Source organism: Miscanthus floridulus, chromosome 11, assembly GCF_019320115.1.
Source record: "Miscanthus floridulus cultivar M001 chromosome 11, ASM1932011v1, whole genome shotgun sequence".
Taxonomy (NCBI): Eukaryota; Viridiplantae; Streptophyta; class Magnoliopsida; order Poales; family Poaceae; genus Miscanthus; species Miscanthus floridulus.
In genome coordinates, this window is record NC_089590.1 from 17,338,845 (window position 1) to 17,355,445 (window position 16,601).

Below are 16,601 nucleotides of genomic sequence, written 5' to 3' on the forward strand. Positions count from 1 at the left end.
AACGGCATGACACCGTGATTTGTTAGAGCAAGAAGTAATACTACGAGCGGCTGTTGGTTGTATCAACCCTTGAATTGTGAATAGAATTACAAATTTTTATAGGTCTCAAAGGAAGTTATGAAACTAATTAACTTGTATACTCCATAACTGTAACAACATGGATAGTGTGAAAATTAAACTTATGATATATTTATGAGTAAATATTTTCATACTTTGCATTGAGAAAAAAAACTATCAAGGTTGTATTTTAATTTAATACAATTTAATAGGACATTGTGATATTATTGTCAATATTAGCTTCTACTACTTTTGTCCTAAAAAGAATACAATTCTAGGTTATGAACAGGTCAATTTCTTACGTTTAATTAAGTTTATAGAAAATAATATCAACGCTTATATCTTTAAATAAATTTACTATGAAAATGTGTCTCGTAATTAATCTAATGATACTTATTTACTATCATAGATGTTTATATTTTTCCTATAAAGATTTAGTTAAATTTAAAATCGTTTGGCTCTCTAAGAAGTGAGAGTTGTATTTTTGGGAATAGAGGGAGTGTTATAGATGTCATGGTCATCAGAAAACAAATGATAGCTTTTGAATTTTATAAAAATAGTAAAACATAAGTAAATTAGAAGAATACCCGCGCGTTGCCGTGGGATTTTCTTATATATATATATATATATATATATATATATATATATATATATATATATATATGCTGAATAATAATCAGTACCCTAGCCCGCCCGACGCACCCGCTCCGACCCCGAGCCACCCAATCGGTGGGCGCTGGTCCGTCATCCCCTCTTTTTTTTCTTGTACTGCACCCACCTCCGTTTTTTATTTATTAATTAATAATAATTTTATTTTTTGGTTCCACTTTTAGATCGTGGGAGACGCCGGTTTCTTCGCACAAACCTAGATCGCCACCACCGCAGCAGCACGAGCCCAGCTCGCCGCCGCACGGCCTGAGCTCGCCCCCGCCCCCGTCCCCATCCCCGTCCCCGCCGCACGACCTCAGCTCGCCGCCGCCCCTGCTCCCTTGTTCGGCGCCGGTGAGCCCGCTACACCTGGGCCCGCGGCTGCTACCCATCTTGTTGCCTCGAGCTGGCAGCAGTGTCTTCTCGTCTCCACCTCTTCACCTTGTTCCAATCCCTATGTTGAGTGAATCTGCGGCGGTGGTAGCGCCTTATCCGCAGCTACCATGCCTGAGGGATTCGGCGTCGGCGGCGTCCTGGCCATACTTGAGGATTCGGCGTCGTATCCACGGCATCCACAGCGTCCGTCGACAGAGCCCCTCTGCTTTGATTCGGTGGCGGCGGCGGCGGCCTCACCTAATCCGCAGCCTCATAGAACGCTGCCCATGGTGGATCAATTTCAGGCGACGCCATCGGCATCATCTCCTTCAGGCGTGCAACGCGACGATCGTACGAGCAGAATCGCTCACCCCAACCATTCCCTGGTATGGTACCCATCCATCCAGACTCACATTCGATGCCCCAATTTTGGTCCCTTTTAATGTTGGGGATGGGGATCTGACTTTACCCTGTTGTGTGTAGATCGAAGACCCTAAAGAAGATTGTCTGATTCTGATATTTTTGCTCATGGATCTGGAATATATTTGCACGAAGATGCAATGCAAAACAGCAGTATAGCACTGCTGCAGCAACACGGCATTATCTCATCTGCCATTAAATGGATCTATGATCTGCTCCCCTGGGTAATTCTCTTTCTTCCTTGTTGCACGAATTGAGCCTGACGGCTGTTTAGCTTACTAGATATAGCTTATTTGTGTCTATCATTTACAGATTACTGTAAGGGACCTTTTTGCCTAATATTTTTCTTACCAGTTCAGTTATGCATCTTACTCGTTTTTTATTTTCACAGTCAACATTTCTGACACCTGTCCACCTGTCCAGTTTTCTATTCTTCTTTTGCTTGTTTAATCTAATGGGGTTGCTAGTGTGTTATTCATGTTGTTGTTATCTCCTAACTATCCTCTGTTTTCTCGCGCTTTCTATTTTTAGAATAAAGAATCATACATACAATAGTAATTTGCTCTTTAATCAATCCAGTTCACTAATCTTTCTAAAATAAGTAAACATCTCAGAGCCATGGAATTATTGCTTAAGCAGCACTGTAATGATAGGAAAGGTTATAAATAAATCTGAACTTACCTTTGTCATGCAAATATAATAGTTAGCCTTCATTTGTTCATCACTACTTTTCCTTTCCGATCCCTCCAATTTTGATTTATCATGTTCTTTCAACGCCTTTCTTTTTCTATATGCAATGCCGAATATCTAGAAGCCATTTCTGTGTATGCCTGTGGTGTTAGAGCCTTCAGTGGTGGACTGGTTGTTGTTTGGGACAACTATTTCGGAAACATTGGTGTGAAATCTATATGCGCCCTGTGTTCTTGTTGTATTGAAGATAATTCCTTTTTTTCCTTATTTGTACAATTTGTGGTACCCTAATGGTACTTACCCTCTATTTTCACTTTTTATGCTCTGTTTTTGGACGCGCAATGCCCGGTTGCTGGGCTGCCACATCTTGATTGCACACATGTCGAATGCCAAGCTTGCCTTACTCAGATGGAGTCCTCCGGTACGTCAGGTCCCCTATACCCGCCTTAATCCCTTTCTCGTGCATCTTGTAAATTTAAGCTAGCCTTAATCCATTTCTCGTGCATCTTGTAAATTTAAGCTATTGATAGTTGAAATGCGGTATTCTAAATAGATTCTTACTCAATGCCTTCAGTTTCGGGTTGGAGTTGGTCGATAAGATGCCTAACAACCCAAAAAGGGTTGTATTTGAGAGCATAGAACAATGTTCAGTACATGATTGCAATTTTTAGTGGCCTTTTTTATGTTTAGGAGCTGCTTTCCTCTCTAGGTCTAGAATGTTAATGTGATGATTCCGCATTTAGGTACGAGGTTCCTTTACAACCAGAGGTTACCCTCCTAACCAGGTCGACCTTCTGTGCCGGCTCCACAGAACAGAGGTGCAAAGGGGATTATGGCTGTACTATAATGTTAATCTCTTGCAATCTGGAATTAGTATTTTCAAAATGACCTGACAAAATTATAGACATTCATTTACAGCTAATCTAAGCTTGAGTATGGTTTTTTTTTCTAAAAATTATATGTATATGAACTGATGTCTTGACACAGAATTAGAGAACAAATTAACATACATGTATTTCAAATTTTGCTTGCCCAAATTTTGTGGCCAACCGTAGTTGAAGTGCTCGCTTCACTTCCAAGCCAATGGGTACTCAACATTATTTTTCACTGATTCAAGATGTTTCCTTGCAAGTCACGATCTTATGAACCTTTTAGCTTTTTGGTTTATACTGACTCTGCGTGTATTTTATTGTTCTTGATCCAGAGGCTAGAGAAGATTTCTGTGCTGACAATTGCTAATTTGCTACATATATTTTTTTTTCAGAACTAAACCTGAGGTGCCACTTGAATAATACTTGCAAATTCAAAGCTATTTTTCCTTGCAACTATCTATCATATTCCACTGAGTCAGATTAGCAGCTTATTTTACATGCAAATTATGCCTTCGTCTTAATCTTGCCTAGCATTTTAGTATCTCCCATTGAGCTTTCTGTATACCCAAATTAAATGTGCTCATGTATCTGACTTTTAAATTTGAGTATATTTCAATGAACATATATGTTGTAACATAACCTGTGTTTCCTCTTGGCCAGTCATACAAATTTGGTGGGAAAATAGACAACATAGCGGTTGGTAGGATGATGGAGGAAATCGGTCAGGACTCAACAGGGCAGAGGACCGAATGAAGCAGGGAAGTGTAGCGGAGGACATGCAGCAGCCCTCCCTCAACTAACAGTCGGTCACGCGAGCAGGCGACATGGTATAGTGAAGTGCGGGACACAAAGGTGGATGTTAGTGACATAGGAGTTAAGGAATTAAATTTCTCAAGGAACTAGAATCCACTCTGCGACTTACCACTGAGAGTTATTCATCTGTCCGGCTCCCTCGTCCAGAGGTGTCCTCGACATGATCAAGCTGTGGAGTTTTTTATTTATTTATTTTTTATATGAATCAAGCTGTGGAATTCATAAAGCATCTCCTTTCTTGCCTCTTTGCTATAGATTTTTTGTTCAAGTTGTCCCAAAGAGTAGGCCTACAGATTCTTTGTAACTATGATAGACGAAATAGTACTATTTTTGATTTGCAGCATAGACTATTATTGTTGACAAGATATGTTTGTATTGATCAAATTGAAATACTATTTATAGTTTACATAATGAATTGTTATTTTTGACAAGTAATTCATTATAGGGAACCTGGTATATAGCAATAAAATATGGCCAAATATATGCATCCCTGGAGGCCTAGCGAAAAAAATGATAACAAAAAAAAAAAATCGGCCAGAAACAAAAAGAAATTGATCGGAAATAGAAAAAAATTGCCGTAACCAGCGCGAGAGGGCAATAGACGCGAAAGAAAAAAATCGGCCATAAACTCAGAAAAAAATTGGCTGAAAAAAACAGGCAAAAAAATCAAGACGGAAGCAAATAAAACCGGTCGGAAACGAGCACAGAAGGAAAAAAAATCGACCAGCGCCCTCCTATCTGCGCGAACGTGGGCAGCGGGATGGCCTCGGTTACTGAATAATATTTAGTATCCTGGGTGTTAATTAGCGCAGTCCTATATATATATATATATATATATATATATATATATATATATATATATATATATATATGAATTTGACTTGCATGTTATTTTATTGTATCGGATCTGGTAAAAAATTAGTAAGCTAATAGAAGAAAAACTAATAAAATATTTGATCACATATTATATAATATAGGTGATGAAACAAATAGCATATGTAAATGACTTTATGTTAGTAGATTAGAGATTAAAAGTATTACACATAATAGAGATGATGTGGATATTTTTTTGTAATTAATAAGGGATGACATGGCTAATAGAAGAAAAAACCAATGGAATATTTGATCACATTATAGAAGAATAGGTGATGAAACAAATAATATATGTAAATGAGCTTACGTTAATAGATTAGAGATTAAGAGATGATGTGGATATTTTTTGTAATTAATAAGGGATGATATAAGTAGCTTGCATGATAGGATTGCAAGTTAGTAGGACACTTATTGGAGAATAATGTGCTTGCATAAAGAGATAAAACATATAGTGGAGTTTAGCTTTATCAGAGTATATAGATATATACTATTTATATTTGCATTTTACATGAACGTTCAATAGCTTATTTTTTTTCTATTGCAACACAAGAGCCTGTTTGCTCTTCAGAAAACGTGATGATAATGAACCCTAGAGAAAAAAACGCCTCATTTTATTTGTTTATTAAAATAAAAGAAGCCTAACCACTTCTTTGGATATATAAAAGAAAGGCTAAGAAGGTTGTTCACATCACACATACACCCTTCATCCTCCGTTCCAAATAGAGTGTCACTCTAGGAATCACGTACTCCTTTCGTTCCAAAAATAAAAGAGTGTCACGGTAGGAATCATGTACTCCTTTGGCTTAGGGTTTTTTTTAGCTGATAAGCTAGCTAAAGCTGATTTGTTGTGAGAGAAAAATATTGTACCATAACTGATAAGTTGAAGCGAACAGAGTGTAGGTTTGTAAAAATAATCGCCCTGTTCGTTTGGGCTTGTTTGACTGATAAGCCACGGCTGAAAGTACTGTTGGCTGATTTGGTGTGATAGAAAAATATTGTTTGTTGACTAAAAAAGTACGACTTATAAGCCAAACAAGCCCAAGCGAACAGGGCGAATACCAACATTTGCATTTCCATATAAATTTATTATGAAAATATATTTAACGATTTATCTAATGATACTAATTATGTATCATAAATATTAATATTTTTTATATATTTTTAATCAAAATTACAAATATTTGACTTATTAGAAAGCGAGAATAACACTCTTTCTAGGATAGAGGGAGTCCGGGCATCTTTGGCTAAATTTTTTTTAAAAAAAAATTGGGCAAGCCACGTGCAGGACTGCAACACCAGGGTTTGAGCCATGACAAGTTGTTGCACAAGGTTCACAAGAAAAAACAAACGACAGCAACCATTATTACAATATGGAAGGAAATGTTATGAAGAGACTTTGAAATGCTATACATGAATTGAGGCTCGTTAGCGTATTCCCGGATATAGGATAGGTACAATGTCTTTTGATTGATTAAGTGCTTGGGCACATGACAGTCTTGGAGCTGGGTGACCTTGTCAAATATACTTACGGTGGATTGAAGATGTTGAGAGCCTGCAAAAACAAAAATCCGGGAATGAAACAAAAGCCAAGAAATGTATTGGTAAAAAACTTTTCCTACCATGATTTCGGTTAATACACTAAAGACTCTACTCTGAGAACCAGGTGTTAAAGACTGATTTACTCCTTATATCACCAAGACCTCACATGGATGTATCAAGAAAGATAGTTGCAGAAATAAATGGTCAAACAGATCATGGTATCTATAAGAGTCCCAAAGAATTTTACCTTTGTATTCACCTAACAAGTTGCTGTTAAGAAGTTCATGATGTAGGCTTCTGCAAGCATTTTGCCAAGCTTTACTTGTGACTCGGTGGCAAGATGCAAGTTGTCTTCGTCCAATGCCATACCCACCGGATCGACAGTTACAACATTGGGCAGGTTAACACTAAACTGAGCATTTCTGACTTTTTCAATGTTCCTTTTATTCCCAGATGCAAGAGCAACCTGCTCAGATCATAATAAACAATCTTGATATAGAAAAAAAGGTACTAGACACTGCAAGTGGTATCTAGGAAAATAAAGGATGATTGCTTAATGCGAAAAGGGCTAACGTATCAATAGTGAAATCAATTCCTGTTTTACTTAAACAATACAATTGCAAATTCTAGTGTTTAAATACTATAAGTAGCAAATAAAAAGCATTACTTTACCAGTTAAGAATTGAACATTTTTCTTTATAGCAGGATGAAACAATTTGATGGCACACTACAGAATATGAGGAAAAAATTATGTGTCAAGTCAAAATGATGAGGAATTCTTTATTTCAGAAAATGTTCAAAAGCTACTAAAGATTCAAAGATGAACCTATGACACTGTGCAAGCTGCTTGAGTCCTGCATAAGATTGCACTGTTTAGCTGTACCTGTATTTTTATCAATTCCAATGTTTTGATTGGCATTCTAAGTATCATCTTGAAATGAATTTAATTATTTTTGCTATAACTCTATATATGGTTGGGGATAGGTTTACATGTAACTACTGCCTCCACTCACAAAGAGTAAGACACTGATACAATCCCAAAACACAGCATTCACTACTAATCTGCACTATATTTACAAATTGTACATGATTATGAAAGACAATTAGACAACATATCTGTACTATTTTCAAAAGTTCAATCTCAATGTTTGGGTGCTCCACGGAGGTCGCGTTCTGCCGGGTTGGAGTCAACAGCACATGGACGCTGCTCGACACCAAACTGGAGTTCTCCGTGGGGTCCATCATCCACTGCCAAGACAAGTTCTTGGCGATCGACTGCATTGGAGAAATCTCCGTCTGCAGCAGCAACGCCGCCGCACGCTACTCTAACCGCGATGCTGCTGCTATTGCTGTCGCCACCTGTGGGGCTCTGCCACCACAGCTACATGGAATCAAATGGTGAGCTGCACATTGTGGGTGCTATGGTGAGCACGTTCCATGAGACACAGAGCTTCACCTATATCAGTGCGATCTACAAGTGCAACCTCCACGACCGTACGCCGGAGTGGTCCCAGGTGAGGGACATCGATGATCAGACATTGTTCGTGTCTAAACATTTCAATGAAAGCTTCAGTGGAACAAGTGTATCCAATTACAAGGAGAACAAAATCTACATGTTTGAGCCATTGTATGGGGATCCATACGACTTGGTCCATCGACTGGTGATTGTTGATATTGCTACCGGCGCATTCGAAGTGAAGCCCGTCCAGGAAAAGAAGCAGGGTTCCAAGGCTCTAGGCTAGATTCGACCCAATCTCTAAAAGCTCTAGAGTTTGTGAGCCTACGACGCCGCGCACTCCGTGACTGTGTTAAATTCATAAACTTTGCTTTTTGGATTAAATGTCACTTTAACATTGGTATTAAATTTAACAGTATTGTTATCTTATCGTGCGATCTGTGTGTTTTTAGTATAAATTGTTAGTTATCCAGTAGCAATGCACGGGCACGCTACCTAGTCATCTATTAAAACAAAGATACATAGCTCTCCTGCGTATTTGAGAAAAAAAATGATTTCAATAAACAATCTAATGAATGGAGAGGATCATGAGCCAAGAGATTGAAGGATCCCCCTAGCCTACAATTTGGTTATGGTGGTGTTTTTTGCAACCTTATGACTACAAAATCTGGAGTTAAAGTGCAAAGAACTAGTCAGCAAACATGAGCATTTCTGCTTTTACTACCATAAGGCCAGTCTCAGTGTAGGTTTCATGGCTCAGTTTCCAACACACTCATATTTTGGAAATAATGTAGAAGAGTTTCATCCCCATGAAACCCTTTCTACTCTCATGAAACTTTCATCATCTCTCTCTTCATCAATACAATACCATGTCAGCATATTTAATGCCCATGAAACTTCCATTAAGATTGGCCTAATAAGTATGTGGTTTTGGAGAATTCAGTCTTATTATAATTCAGAATGTTGTACATGTGATCCAAATACCACATGGTCACAGCAATTCACACTATGTTATGTTGAGCCATGGAGAATGTCTGCTCCATTCTAACAAATATTAACGACAACAAATGGTATAGAGTACTATTGGCTGAAAGTACTGTTGGCTGATTTGTTATAAGAGAAAAATATTGTTCGTTGGCTGAAAAAGTATGGCAACGAACAATATTTTTCTCTCACAACAAATCAGCCAACAGTACTTTTAGCCATGGCTTATCAGCCAAGTGAACATGGCAAATCTATACTATTGACTACTACTCTAGCGTCAGCCAGGAACATCCGTTTTTATCATGAGTTCTCTAGTAGAGCATCCGCCTTGGCGACGAATGACGAACCCATAAGATTATGATGACCAAAACTAATCTTAAAGTAGAACTCACTACCTCAATTTAGGTCTTGGTGTATACATGTATATTGTATGAAAGGTTAAGCATAAAGTTTCATATGCTAAATGAATAACATAAGAAATTTGCTCTAATTTCATAACATAGCTATATTGATAAAATAAGAACAAGAACATAAGGGAACTCTTCATATAATTCATACCAAGTTTTGCCCCTTCGAGGTTCAAGCTCTCCAATGAAGCTTGCCTTGCTCCAAAACACTACATAAAATAGTAAAAGAGTACAAGTGTGGAGGGGGAGAGAGCTCAAGTGTGGTGTGTGTGAGAGGGGAGGCCTCCTCTTCTATTTATAGCCATGGAAACATCGATTCTAGAGAATATTCCATCGGATCCCGCAACCAGGAGGCGACACGTGGCGGCTAGAGGCGAGAGGTGCGGAGGGCGGTGCGTGATGGCACCTTGCATGCAATCGCCTTCTGCATAGCAGTTCCTTGTTGGGCCAGAAGCGCAACCATGCCGATGCTTGGCCCAGATTAGATGGGTAGGTGGTCTTCTCTCTTTATTTGCTTATTTTTGCGCTTTCCTGGTTGCACATTTTGACTCCATTTCCATGGGTTTCATGTATATGCCCTATAAAACAATGATTCTCCAATACATGTGGAAATAGGTCAATATAAATAACATATGTGAGTAATCATGCTAGTTTATCCTTTGATTGTATCTTAATTGGTGACCTAAAAGGTTGTTAAGGACCGCCAACACTAATATACAATATTCTTGATGAATCTTTTTATAAGCCCATTGTTATTACTCCCACTAACCCTTCTTGTAGTACTTCCACTTCCATCTCATCTACTAGTGATGGTTTCACTTGTGATGCCTCACTAATGGTTGAGAATAAGACTCTCAAGAAGGAGGTCAATGAGCTCACTCGCGCCTTAGGCAAGGCTTATGGTGGTGAGGACCGCTTGCTTATGTGCTTGGGTAGCCAAAGAGCTCTCTACAAAGAGGGATTGGGCTATACCCCCATGAAAGGCAAGGTGGCCTTTGGTCCTCACAAGACTAGTTTTATGAAGAACAATGGTCGGTTTTGCACTAGTTGCAAGCAAGTTGGTCATAAAGAGCATGATTGCAAGAACAAGAAATCACATGCTAATGTATCCTTAGTTAAATTTGATTCTTGTTATTTGCTTACTAAGGGTACCAATGGTGTGATGGCTAAGTTTGTTGGTACATCTTTGTTGGGCCCAAAGAAGAAGGCGATTTGGGTACCAAAGAGCTTAATGACTAACCTTCAAGGACCCAAGGAAGTTTGGGTACCTAAAAGAATTGATTTTCTTTTGTAGGTCAATTATAAAGCTGGAGGAAGGCATTGGGTGCTTGATAGTGGGTGCACACAACACATGACTGGTGATTCAAGAATGTTCAATTCAATCAACACAAATGATAGCAGTGGGGTTGATAGTATAACATTTGGTGATAATGGAAAATGCAAGGTCAAAGGGCTTGGTAAGATTGCAATATCCAATGACTTGAGCATTTCCAATGTGCTACTAGTAAAGGCTTGAACTTCAACCTATTATCGGTAGCTCAATTGTGTGATCTTGGTTTCAAGTGAATATTTGGTGTGGATGATGTAGAGATTATAAGTGTAGATGGCTCTAACTTGATATTCAAAGTATTTAGATATGAGAATCTATATTTGGTTGATTTCAATGCTAGAGAAGCTCAATTGTCAACATGTTTGGTCACTAATTCTAGCATGGGTTGGTTATGGGATAGAAGGCTTGGTCATATTAGAATGAAACAATTGAACAAATTGATTAAGCATGATCTAGTAAGGGGCTTGAAAGATGTCACATTTGAGAAGGATAAGCTATGTAGTGCATGTCAAGCCAGAATGCATGTTAGAAACACTCATCCTAAGAAGAGCATCATGAGCACATCTAAGGCATTTGAGTTATTGCATATGGATTTGTTTGGGCCAACAACATATACTAGAATTGGTGGCAACAAATATGGTTTTGTGATTGTGGATGACTTTACAAGATACACATGGGTAGTCTTTCTTGTTAACAAGAGTGATGTATTTGCTACATTCAAGACATTCATCAAGAGAGTTCACAATGAGTTTGAAACTACAATAAAAAAAAGTGAGAACTGACAATGGTAGTGAATTCAAGAATACAAGAATTAATGAGCTATGTGATGAGTTTGGAATTAGGCATCAATTCTCCACCAAGTACACTCTACAATCAAATGGTCTTATTGAGAGGAAGAATAGAACCTTGATTGATATATTAAGATCAATGCTAAGTGAGTACAATGTTAGTCATTCATTTTGGGCTGAAGCAATCAACACGGCTTGCTACTATAGCAACCGCCTCTATTGCCATCCAATGTTAGAGAAGACTCCATATGAGATATTGAATGGAAGAAAGCCCAATATTGCATACTTTAGGGGTTTTGGTTGCAAATGCTACATATTGAAGAAAGGCACTAGATTGAGCAAGTTTGAAAAGAAGTGTGATGAAGGCTTCTTGCTTGGTTACTCCACTACTAGCAAGGCTTATAGAGTTTGGAATTTGGCTAGTGGTACTCTTGAGAAGGTTCATTATATGGAATTTGATGAAACCAATGGTTCCTATGAGGAAGATGAAAATCTAGATAATGTGAGAGGCACTCAATTGGCCAATGTAATGAAGAAGATGGATATTTGTGACATAAGGCCTAAAGAACTGATAGAAGTTGAAGATGACAAAGATCAAGTGCTCTCTAACTCAAATGTGCAAGTTGATACAAATCAAGCTAGTTCATCATCTCAAGTGCAAGATCAACAAGTGGCTAGTACATCATCTCAACCGAATGCAAATAATCAAGTTCAAGTGCTCCAACCGACAAATGTTGCATGAGATCATCCATTGGATTCTATAATTGGAGACATTTCTAGAGGTGTACAAACAAGATAAAGATTAGCATCATCTTGTGAGCACTTCTCATTTGTATCATTCATTGAACCAAAGAAGATAGAAGAAGCTTTGAGGGATGTTGATTGGGTCAATGCTATGCATGAAGAATTGAACAACTTCACAAGAAATCAAGTATGAGATTTAGTTGAGAGGCCAAAGGGACACAATGTGATTGAAACCAAATGGGTCTTTCACAACAACCAAGATCAAGATGGCATAGTAGTAAGGAACAAAGCAAGATTAGTGGCTCAAGGATATACTCAAGTTGAAGGTCTTGACTTTGGTGAAACATATGTCCCGATTGCAAAATTGGAAGTAATTAGGATCTTGTTAGCCTATGCTTGTGCCCACAACATCAAGCTCTATCAATTGGATGTGAAGAGTGCATTTCTCAATGGCTACATCAATGAAGAAGTATATGTTGAAGCAAGCATGTGTACAAATTGAAAAAGGCTTTGTATGGCTTGAAGCAAGCATCTAGAGCATGGTATGAGAGATTGAGAGATTTCTTGCTCTCTAAAGGATTCATAATGGGCAAGGTTGACACCACTCTTTTCACCAAGAAGATTGGCAAGGACTTATTTGTGTTGCAAATCTATGTGGATGATATCATATTTGGATCAACCAATCAAGAATATTGTGAAGAGTTTGGAAAGGTGATTGCAAATGAGTTTGAGATGTCAATGATTGGAGAGCTTAGTTACTTTCTTGGTCTTCAAATCAAGCAATTGAAGAATGGTATATTTGTGAGTCAAGGCAAGTACATCAAAGACATGCTCAAGAAGTTTAGAATAGAATATGCAAAGGCAATTAGCACACCTATGGGGACAAATGGAAACTTGGATAGTGATGCAAGTGGTAGTATAGTGGATCAAAAGATGTATCGGTCTATGATTAGAAGCCTACTCTATGTGACCGCATCAAGGCTAGATGTAATGTTTAGTGTATACATGTGTGCGAGATTTCAAGCCTCTCCATAAGAAAGTCATTTGAAGGCAACAAAGAGAATATTGAGGAGCTTAAAGCATACACAAAATGTTGGATTGTGGTATCCCAAAGGAGCTAGATTTGAGTTGATTGGATATTCGGACTCCAATTATGTGGGATGCAAGATTGAGAGGAAGAGCACATCGGGCATATATCAATTATTGGGAAGATCATTTATGTCTTGGTCATCAAAGAAGCAAAATAGTGTAGCACTTTCAACCACCGAAGCGGAGTACATTTCGGCTGGTAGTTGTTATACTCAATTACTTTGGATGAAGGCCACCTTGAATGATTTTGGAATCAAGTTCAAACAAGTGTCATTGCTATGTGACAATGAGAGTGCCATGAAGCTCACCAACAACCTAGTTCAACATGCAAGAACAAACCATATAGATGTTCACCATCATTTCATAAGAGATCATCAACAAAAAGAGGATATTTCAATTGAGAATGTGGGCACCAAAGATCAACTTACCGATATTTTCACCAAGCCACTTGATGAGAAGAGGTTTTGCAAACTAAGGAATGAACTGAACATACTTGACTTCTCAAATATGTGTTGATGCACCCCCATTATATGACATGCCTCTCCTTTGAGCAAAGCAAGGTAACGTTGATTGACATGTCATTCATCCTTTGTTAAGGACTTGTTTAGTGCATCTAGTCATTCCTATCATATCTTAGGCTCATGAAAATCAAATGAATTTGATGCTTGTATGGTGCCACTATTACTTCTATCTTTGAAATGATCTAGTGGTAGCATATGACATGCCTATGGGCTTGTGAACCTAGTGTTTAATCTAGAAAATGAGCTATACGTGTTTAACTCAACATGATATAAGATAACCCTTATTTGGAGGTGTGAAGAAGCTTGTCCTTGGATCAAACTGAGTTAAACATCTTTGGCAAGTAAACTAGATTGAACCAAAGTTGGGAAAATGATCTTCACTTTCTTAAACTATCTAAAACTTGAGCTCACCTTTTGTGGTCATTGATGACAAAGGGGGAGAGAAATTGACAAAGATAGTAAGATAGGGAGAGAAATGACAAAGGAAGGGGATCAATTAAAATTTGAAGCACACAAGTAGGGGGAGCAAGCTCATAAACTTGTATGTGCATTACATATGTTTGCTTGCATGTCACAAGTTTTTAAATTCCATATCCATGCTTGTGTGGTGTATGCTAGTTGTATGCTTGAATGATGAAATGAAAAAACTAGCATGCATAGGATAGCTAGATGTAAGGAAAATGGACCCTAGGCCCATTTACTTTAGATTTTGGTGTTTGATGACCAACACAACCAAATTGGACTAATGAATTTGCAAGTGATTGTTTTGTAGTTCAATAGGATGCAAGACGTGACTTGGACAAAGGCGACATGGTGATCCAATGATCAACACCTTAAGCAAGACCTTAGGAGCACAAGAGAAGACCCAAGATATCAAGCAAAGTCTAAGCACAAAGATAGGAACCAAGCCACACGCAAGATCATGAAGAAATGAGCTCACAGAGGTGACCGAACGCTGGACTGGATGCTGGAGGAAAGTGACCGGACACTCCGATCAGTGGCTTGGCAACAGCAGGCGTCAGCAACAGTGACCAGATGCTGAACAAGTAAATCAACTGGATGCACTGATGGCACTGTTCAACAGCCTGGCAACACACTCAGCATTGACCGGACGCTGGCAGCAAATCGATCGAACGTAGGACAATAGCGTCCGATCGAGTACAGAGAGGTTCTAGAGCGGCAAAATTATGACCGGACGCTGGCAGCATCCAATCAGTTGTTTGTGGCTCCAACGGTCAGGATGACCGAACGCTTCTGATTAGGACGACTCCAGTGTCCGGTCAGTAGCAGAAAAACAGGATTTTATCCCCAATGGCTACTTTCTCAGTGGGGCTTATAACTACAACCCCCAACCAGCCATTTGGTAAGTGTGGAGCTGAGGAAACATACCAAGGATGTTGATACACCATTTTAGTGATCTCCACTTGCATAGTGCTTAGTGTTGTATTAGGTGATTAGTGTAGGTGCTTTGCGAAGTGCTTAGGTTTATTAGACCACCGCTTATGCGCTTGCTCTAGGTTTAGGCCTAGTGTTTAGTGAGGTTTGCATACCTCTTTCCACTCGATGCTTGCGCACACCATTGTTGTACATCGGAGGGGCTTGTAGTCTTGCGAGATCACACCAACTGCGTTTGTGGTGTGGCTGCCACCATGTACCGGAGGGGACAAGGCCCACGACGTTTCAGTCGGAAGCTTGATAGTGAAGACGGCAGGGAGCATCCGGGAGAGGCTTGCTGGAAGGCATGTCAGAGACCCACTTGCGTGTGGGGAAGGTACGAGGCTATCCACGGAGTTACTTGACTAGGAGCTTGGCCCTTGTGAGGGATTCCTTGCGAGGGGCTCCAACGAGGACTAGGGAGAAGCTTGCACGCTTCTTGATACCTCGATAAAAATACCAAAGTCATCGATGGGAGTTTGTGTATCTCTACCTTGCCCTTTAGCTTCCGCATTTATATTGATTGTATTACTTCGTTTGCGGTAGAGATAGCAACACACTAGCAAAACCGTAGTTGCACATTTAGATATTGTATCTATTGCATAGGTTTTGCTAGGATTAGAAAAAAGTGGCCATAGTTTAAAATTAGATTTTTAAGTTGCCTAATTCACCCCCTCTTAGGCGTCACGGTCCCCTTCAATTGGTATCAAAGCCGGTTGGCTCAATTTGGACCTTTGGCTTAACCGCCGTTGAGCCGACGCTATTTAGAGTGATTGGGATGGATACATCTAGGCCTCCGCACTTTGACGGCACTAACTTCCCCTACTATAGAGCTAGAATGGCTTGCTATCTTGAGATAGTTGATTTGGGAATTTGGAGAGTCACTCAAGATGGGATGAAACCCATTAAGAATCCCGATAAACCCACGAAGAGTGATGAAAAGGAAATTCATTTCAATGCTAGAGCAAAAATTGCTTGTTTTAATCTTTTAGCACGGATGTGTTTAACCAAGTGTTCACTTTAAATATGGCACATGAAATTTGGTTAAAACTTCAAGAGCTTCATGATGGCACAAGCAATGTCCATGAGCAAAAACATTGTCTAGCTAAACAAAACTATGATTCCTTCAAAATGAATGATGATGAGCTTGTTCATGATATATATTCTTGTTTGAATCTAAATATCAATGAGCTCCATTCTATAGGATTAACAAAGCTAGATGATGCGGATATCGTGAGGAAGATCATCTCTGTGCTACCACAAAAGAAATATGCAAGCATCATCACCATCCTTCACAACATGGAGGACTTGAGCACCATGACCCCGGCCATAGTCATTGGCAAGATAGTGGCATTTGAAATGTCACGCAAGATGGGTCAAGAAGAAGCCTCTTCATCAAGCAAAGGCAAAGCTCTTGCATGTGGCAAGAAGAAGATGAAGGGCAAGCAAGTTGAGACAAGCTCAAGCTCCTCAAGTGAAGAAGAAGAAGAAGATGAGGATGATGATGATGATGAAGATTCAAGTGATGATGATCAATCTTCCTCCTCCACCTCCGACCTTG

General features: G+C 39.1%; 1 long non-coding RNA gene across 2 annotated transcripts; it reads left to right on the top strand.

Annotated features, from left to right (window-relative positions):
* The first annotated feature begins 751 nt into the window (after positions 1-751).
* LOC136494591 (uncharacterized) lies at positions 752-4,118 on the top strand. Of its 2 annotated transcripts, XR_010768636.1 has the most exons (5): positions 752-796; positions 891-1,466; positions 1,564-1,724; positions 2,312-2,611; positions 3,723-4,118. It is a non-coding gene; the product is annotated as an uncharacterized lncRNA (long non-coding RNA). The 2 variants fall into 2 exon arrangements; XR_010768635.1 differs by having other exon boundaries at positions 756-796; positions 1,564-2,611.
* The last annotated feature ends 12,483 nt before the right edge of the window (positions 4,119-16,601 follow it).